Raw genomic sequence first — 7949 nt, forward strand, 5'->3', positions numbered from 1 at the left:
TATCATCTTTATTAAATACATATAACCGAAAAATGGTTTTAAAAAAACCGATTGAACCAATCGTTTTGTAAAAACCTTTTTTTTTTTTTTTTTTTTTTTTTTTTTTTTTTTTTTTTTTTTTTTGTTGTTGTTGTTGTTTAGATACATAACAAAATCGTTGTTAAGTTGTTTTTAATACACATAACCGAAAAAAATATGTTTTTGTAAAATATATTCTTTTATGACTTTGAAATAATAATATTTAACACTACTCATGACATAAAAAAATATATAAATTCTTTTTGTTTGCAAGCTCTAAAACCGGTTTTTCGGTTATGTGTATTAAAAACAACTTAACAACGATTTTGTTATGTATCTAAACAACAACAACAAAAAAAAAAAAAAAAAAAAAAAAAAAAAAAAAACGGTTTTTACAAAACGACTGGTTCAATCGGTTTTTTTAAAACCATTTTTCGGTTATATATATATATAATAAAGATGATATACATATTTTAAATAAAACGAAATATGTATGTTAAATAAGATGAAATACGTATTTGAGAACTAGTGACCCAAAAGAATTTATATATATTTTTTATGTAATGAGTAGTATTAATTATTATTATTTCAAAGTCATAAAAGAATATATTTTACGAAAACATATTTTTTATACGAAAATGTATATTTTAAAGACATAAAAAATATATTTACGTAAAATAAATACATAAAAATTGTTTGTAAATTTTTTTTATAATACGATTAAAATACATTTTGTTTTATTAAAAAAAATTAGGTAAAAAAATGTTTTTTTAATTTATTTATTATTTAAATATTAACGGTTTCATTATTATATATATTGGCTTTAGGAACAAATAACTAGCTGAACATTCAGCTCAACTGGTTAAGGCTTTGGCAATAAAGGGAGGTGGAGGTCGTGAGTTCGAACCTTCCTCATTGCCTTTGTGACTTTTGGCAAACCACAGGGACCATTTTTGTAATTTTGTCTTGAGATAATTTCATTGTGTTTTTGGTCCCTCAAAAAATTGAAATGATTGTTATGCCCTTGGTACATTTATTTTCCATTTTCTTTCATTTTTTAAATTTAATACTTATTTAATAATTTTTATATTTATAAATAAAAGAGGGTCTCTCTCTCTCTCACTCTCTCTCTCTTTCTCTCTCTCTCTCTCTCTCTCTCACTCACACACACACACACACGATTTTCAACCCACTGTATTTGGCCCATTCGTGGATGGTGTTGGTGTATATAATTATGTTTAATGAAAGAGATCAATTATGGGAAAAATATCAAATTACATATATAATTTGCAACTCACGATCAATAGAGAATACTTTGAAGATGATATTAATAACGGCGATAGCAATTTCAATTGTGCATGGAATGGAGTTTCTGGAGCAAAAATAGGAATGAGTGTGGTAGCCATGTTTCTGGGTCATTCATTATCTTTGTTCACAAAAAGTTAAATTTATGGATATATTCTTGCTATGTTTAACAAGAATATGAAGCCAAGACAGCTATATGATATAGGGATGAAGATGAAGAGATACGAGGGGGTTAGGAGGTAGGGTGGGCCATTCTAATTTCAAAATAAATAAAAGGGTGTTGCTATTAAGACACCCGTTAAACACCCTATCAACATTTTTATTAAAAATCAACCTATAATAAATTGTTTATAATTACTTTTCCGAAAAACAATGCAAATTCAACCAATAAAACAACCTTAAAAATCAAATAGGGTGTCTAAATGGAAAAATAATGTATCTTTTTAACCAACTCCTAAATAAAATAAAAAAAATATATATGGAAAAAGAAATTCTTCACAAATGTTAAATCCATGTTGACTATCTCATTAATGACATGACAAAGGTAACAGTACATTTTTTTTTTCAAATGACCTTTTTTACCAAGGGAAAATAGACTTTAAAACCTCATACTACAAAAATAAAAAACATTAAGGATCTTTCCAAACAAAATGAAAGAGTTTATAGGACCTCTGACATTATCCCAAAGATTTATCCACATTTTAAATGGAGATAGAGGTTTTTTTTGGTACAATAGTAAAAAATATTCATAACGAAACAAAACTTAAGCATGAATACCTACTGATTCTTACTATTCATATAGTATGATATGAATATACCACATCAATTCGTTATGTATGGATGATGAGATTTCTTTGATTCAGAGCTAAAGAGTTTTTAATAATATAGACAGAGTAAGTATAAACTTTGTGTTAATTGTAGTTTTATTTTTATCAGTTAAATCATATCACCAATTTGTAAACAAGTCTTACTATAAATTTATAATTTTTAGGACAAATTATAAAAAAGTCTAATGGTTTGTTCAGTTTTGTGGATCATTCAGTTTTTTTTTTTTTTTTTTTTTTTTTTTTTTTTTTTTTTTTTTTTTTTTTTTGCAACAAAATCTTTCAAATTTACAACCAATTTTGAAAACCCCAACACCCTTGGTAGTCAAGTTTTTGTATCCGAGACCCAGAACCAATGCTACTAGTAGTGGGACCCCACCAGCCTAACCACACTTAAACTCACACCCCAGTCTTTGATGGAAGCGCCTATGCATCCAAGCACTGTCAACAAACCAATACATGGTTAGATCCATCACTAATTATCCCAGATTTAGAAAATGTATTTCGTATTTACAATCCAATGACCTTCTGCAACCGTGTAATAATCTCCTCATGCATATTCAGCATATAATTGCCTCTCTAGCATGGCACAGATAGCCCTGCTCCATGTTTCACCTGTAGAAAAATCGAGTGATCAAGAATAAAAGTCATTAGTAAAACTGGATATTGTTTTAATGATTTCATTAACAATCTCTTCCAGTAATCACTAACAAGAGCAAAGAAGTTGGGGAATATATCCCTAGAAAAGTTTAGAAAATATAGTACTTACATCATCCTTATATATGGTACTTATTACCTAGAAATAAAAAAATGATAACCACAAAAAAGTAAAAAAGTAAATAACATAATTAGTCATTCTATACAAAGTTTGACCGTATTTTTACATTAACAGAAAAAGTTCTAATGTAGAATGGACTAATTCTAACCGCACAACCGATACAAATTTGTAAGAAAATGTGAAGTCGTATACCAAATACTACAACGGAATTAAGCCAGTGCCAAATTTGTAAAAAAGTTATCAAAGTCAAGATCTTAATGACGATAGGGTTTGACCTAAAATGTCGAAGTTTGTGGATGCAGTGCAAATTGTGCAGTCTTGTTATGTTTACTAGTTTTTCTTTCAATACTGGACAAGGTTATTGGAAGCTGATATCAATGAAAACTAAAATATGAAAATAAAAAAGGAAATACAAAGATTTTGTAACACAATGCTGGTAAGATACAAGTACTCATTCAGTCATGGAAACATAGCAATTTAATGGTAAAAGTTCTGAAAAACAAATGAAAAGCTATTCATTGCCACTGCACTTGCAATTTTTTTTCTTCTTTTAGTATAAGTTTTGACTTTTGGTTAAATATTTAAAATAATCTTCTCAACCAACAAAACAAACAAGTCTCAAAATTGATATTCCTAATACTTATGTAAACGATCAATGATGGGTAAGAAGATGACATACATACCTTTTCTACTCCCACACTGTTATTCTCAAATTAGATGGGCTGGATGTTGTCTTAAGATCTGTAATCTTCGGGCATGATATGATATGAAGTCTTTTAAGGCAGGGGAGGCGTGGTATAACCTCTGAAAATGATTCCACATCTTTAAAATCCGTGAGCTGTAGAGAAACCAGAGATGGTGGAAGAAGAAAAGATGATGATGATGATGGAGTAGGAGTAGTAGTATTCCCCACATCGTCCGCCACTGCAAATGAAACCACTCCTGAATCGTAGCCATATAACCCTAGTTCACTTAGTGAGGTTGGGAAATTCTGTGGGCCCCACTCTGACATGGGCTTATTTAAGGATCCTATCATTAGCATCCTTAAATTAGGAGGCCACACCCCACAAGGGAAGGAGTAGTCCATACTTGGACACTCATATATCCACATTTTTTCCAAAGATGTGAGACTTCGAAAATGCTCATGAGGAAATGACTTTAGATTCTTGCAGTCTTGGATTTCAAGATATCTTAGGCGAGACACACAGAGAAAACGGAAATCTTTGACTGGAATGGGAATGGGAATGGGTTTGGGCTGTAACTGTATGTTATCACAATCACTGACTATCGATTCAGTCATTCCGGATGGCTGCTCCTGCAATGCTGAGAAGGTCAACGATATCATTGAATCACAAACCCTGATCAGCAACCTCTCAACAGTATTTGGACAATTGTAACTCTCCAATGTCTTACAGTTACTAAATTCCACAGATTTAAGTGATTCCATGCTGATCCCAATATTAGCCTCTTTCTCTGCTGATGAAACCAACTCACTACAATCATATAATTCCAACTTCTGTAAACTCACAAGACTCTTGCATGCCTCTGATTCTTGTTCCCCCAGTTCATCACAATTTTTAATATAAAGATGTTCAAGTGCCCTAAGATGCATTACATCTTCTCCATGTAGTTGAGTAAGTCCTTTGACATTTAACATTTTTAATTCAACAAGTGATGAGGACAAACCAACCATGCTTCTTAACACTGCTTCGGAACATTCTTCTATATCTAAAACCCGAAGTGAAGGTATCAATCCGATTGACACCTCAGCTAGTTCTGGACAACTGCTTATAGAGATCTTATGAAGACGAGGAAATAATCTAGGAGTTCCATGTCCGTCGCCATTATTAATTGACCATCTCTGCCAACCTTGCATATCTTTAAATTTCAGAACTTCAAGCGATGGAAATCCAATGCCAATAAAAGAACTTACAGGTGCAAGAAACTCAAAACCCACACTCTTCACCTCACTCATGCTTCCAACAACCAATTTCTTAAGAGACCCTAAACATCCAAGTGTTGGTAGATGTGTACTTCTACAACCACGTAACGTAAGCTTTGTTAACTGATCAAACGAGGGATCCCTGACCCAACTAGGAAATCTCGTTCCCTTGTTATACAAAATCTTGAGGTTTTTTAACTTAGGAGGAGGCCTTAGTTCTTCTAGTACTTCATATTCAATTCTCTCATCCCGAGAATCATCAAACAAATTATCACTCCATTCCATCTCCAAAACTTCAAGACCCTTCTTTTGATGTAAATTGGCATCCTTTGCATGGATTGGATTTATCACTTTGTCCAGACCAATAATGGAAAGCCTACCTTGAAGATCCGATAGTTCCTTAAGATCTGATATTTTGAACCCGTTGGCTTCTTCAATCATGACCTTGGATAGAGTTTGTAGACTCGTCAAGCCACCAATTCCCAAGGGCAACTTGATCACCTTTGGCGTCTTATCTATTCCAAAATGTCGAAGGTTTATCAACTTTGCAAAACTTTTTGGCAAGCTAGATAACTTGTAACAACTCTCAACCAATAAACTCTGTAGATTATAAAGGTCACCCACTTGTTCTGGTAAACTTGTGATTTCAGTAAAAGAAAAATTAAGGTACCGTAGATGCTTGAGACTACCAATGGATTGTGGGATCTTTCTGATTGAAAGAATACCTTGCCATAGGTAATCATCACTCGGAGTCAAGCCCACGACACTTAGCACCCTCAGGAACTGTAGTTCAGGAAGTAATTCGTCAACAATCTTGTCCAATAAGCTACCAATTGTCCAAGGTACTGAGATTAGTAAGAAAGTTCGCAAACGTTTAGCTCTTTGTAATTCCTTGAGCTTTCTAAATGATCCAGATCCTGAACCTATAAGTGAGAAGTGAAGAAACTTATCAAAAGTTTCATTCATGGCAGATACATCAACCTCACCATCCAATCTAAAGGAAAACTCTCCTGCAACACTTGTGGCCAAATCATTTATCAGGTCATGCATTGTGTATCCTAATTTATCGTCCGTTGATTGTTGAAAAAAGGACCTTGACTTTAGCTCTTCAAAATACTCATGACCTAAACGCTCCTTTGACTTGTTTCCTTTTGATTGGGACAAAAATCCTTCTGCCATCCACAATAGGACTAACTTATTCTTGTCAAACACATAGTCTTTGGGAATTAAGGAGCAGTATGCAAACAACTGCTTCAGATGTGGAGGGAGGTGATAGTAGCTTAATCTTAGAGCCGGAAGAATATCACTTCCATCCTCTATATCCCATATCTCACTCTTCAACAACTCCTCCCATTAAACACCATTTTTATTTCCCATCAAGACTGTCCCAAGTGTTTTCAAAGCCAAAGGCAGTCTACCACATTTTTTGACAATACCTTCACCAAGCAACTTAAGTGTTGGATGTTTGTCAAAGTTTTTTTCACCTACCGCATGTTGTGCAAATAATGACAGTGCATCTTCATTTGACAAAACCCCCAGAGGGTAAGCTTCTTCTGAGTACATCACTGATGTGACCTTGTTACTCCTTGTTGTAACAATAACCTTACTTCCAGGTGCCCCTACAAGAAGAGGGCCTTGGAGGAGTTCCCACTTAACGTGGTCTTCATTCCAGACATCATCTAGAACAAGTAGGAACCTCTTCTTTGAAAGTTTTTCTTTGAGGGCCACATGAAGCAGATTGAGATTAGCAAAGTCTTCGTTTTTACCGGTTACTGCTTGGAAGATTGCCTTGCTAATGTTAAATACATCAAACTCTTCAGAAACACAAACCCATGCCATGAGTTCAAAGTGATCCTTCACTTTCTCCTCGTTGTATAAGAGTTTCGCAAGAGTGGTTTTGCCTATCCCACCCATTCCAACTATCGACACTATGCTCACATTCTGGTCACATCCTTCATTTCCCAACAATTTCCCCATCAAGGCCTCTTTATCCCCTTCCCGACCCATGATTTTGGACTCATCTACCAGTGAAGTTTGCTCCAACTGTCTCTCTCTTATATTTGACCTTTCAACATTTACATTCAAACCCAAATCATTTTTCTGGTCAACAAGATCACGCAATTTGGCAGTGATCACATCTAGCTTTGAACTCATCTTCCGACCATACATGAAGTTGCGAGGAGTGAAATTAGTACAGCAATTTGGGACGAGCTTCAATACCTTACTACTACTGGAGCTGGCTTGAGCTTCTTGATTCAACTTGCGTCGCAGAGCTTCGGTGGCCAAATCATCGAGTACATCGTCTATGTCGTAAGCCAAAGCCTGGAGATCGTTCACCCACAATTGAAAATTTCTTCCATTTTCTCAGCTGAGAATCGATACCTTCGGATCGAGCCAGCTTCATCAAGTCACCAGAGATTAGCTTCTCGCACAGCACAGTGATGACGGCGCTAACAACGATTTCAGCCATTGGAATTTGAATAAAGGAAGGATTCGTTTTTTATTGAGGGTTTTGATTTTGAAGGGATGAGAATTTGCAGATAATATAGAGTTTTAGTAGAGGGTATATATATATATATATATATATATATATATATATATATATATATATATATATATATATATATATATATATATATATATATATATATATATATATAATAAAATATTCTAGGAATATATTTTTAGGCTAAAAAATAGGATAGAAAATAAAGTAAGGTTGAAGATGAAAGACTGTTTACTCTATTTTTTACTTCATTTATAGAAGAAAAAATGAAGATGTGTTGGAGATGGTCTAATACAGTGTAAATCAATGCTGGAACTCACTTAGACAACATCCAATATAGTAGGGTCCATAGTTTTCCTTATCTGGTCCGTCATCTTCTTCCACACTCAGATAGCTTTTTGCAATGTTTGCCATCCTTTCTTCTTCAAAGAAATGGAATCGAGCCCATTATAGTTTCATAATGATACCTTGTATATTTTGTAATTTTTTTAAATTTACTATAAATCCCTTAATGTAATAAATAATTACTAAAGTGTCACTCAACACCTCTTATGTAATTTTTTCGGCTCAAATAAC

The 7949-nt window shown here is 33.6% G+C and overlaps 1 pseudogene across 1 annotated transcript; it reads right to left on the reverse strand.

The window, feature by feature from the left end:
- Positions 1-1100: 1100 nt before the first annotated feature.
- Positions 1101-7367, reverse strand: LOC145042575 (putative disease resistance RPP13-like protein 1; annotated as a pseudogene). Its single transcript, XR_013680689.1, has 2 exons — positions 3609-7367; positions 1101-2762 (listed from the first exon to the last, which is right to left on the reverse strand). The product of XR_013680689.1 is annotated as a putative disease resistance RPP13-like protein 1 (transcript).
- Positions 7368-7949: the final 582 nt, after the last annotated feature.

This window comes from Lactuca saligna, chromosome 1 (assembly GCF_052625555.1).
Source record: "Lactuca saligna cultivar CGN05327 chromosome 1, ASM5262555v1, whole genome shotgun sequence".
Classification (NCBI taxonomy): Eukaryota; Viridiplantae; Streptophyta; class Magnoliopsida; order Asterales; family Asteraceae; genus Lactuca; species Lactuca saligna.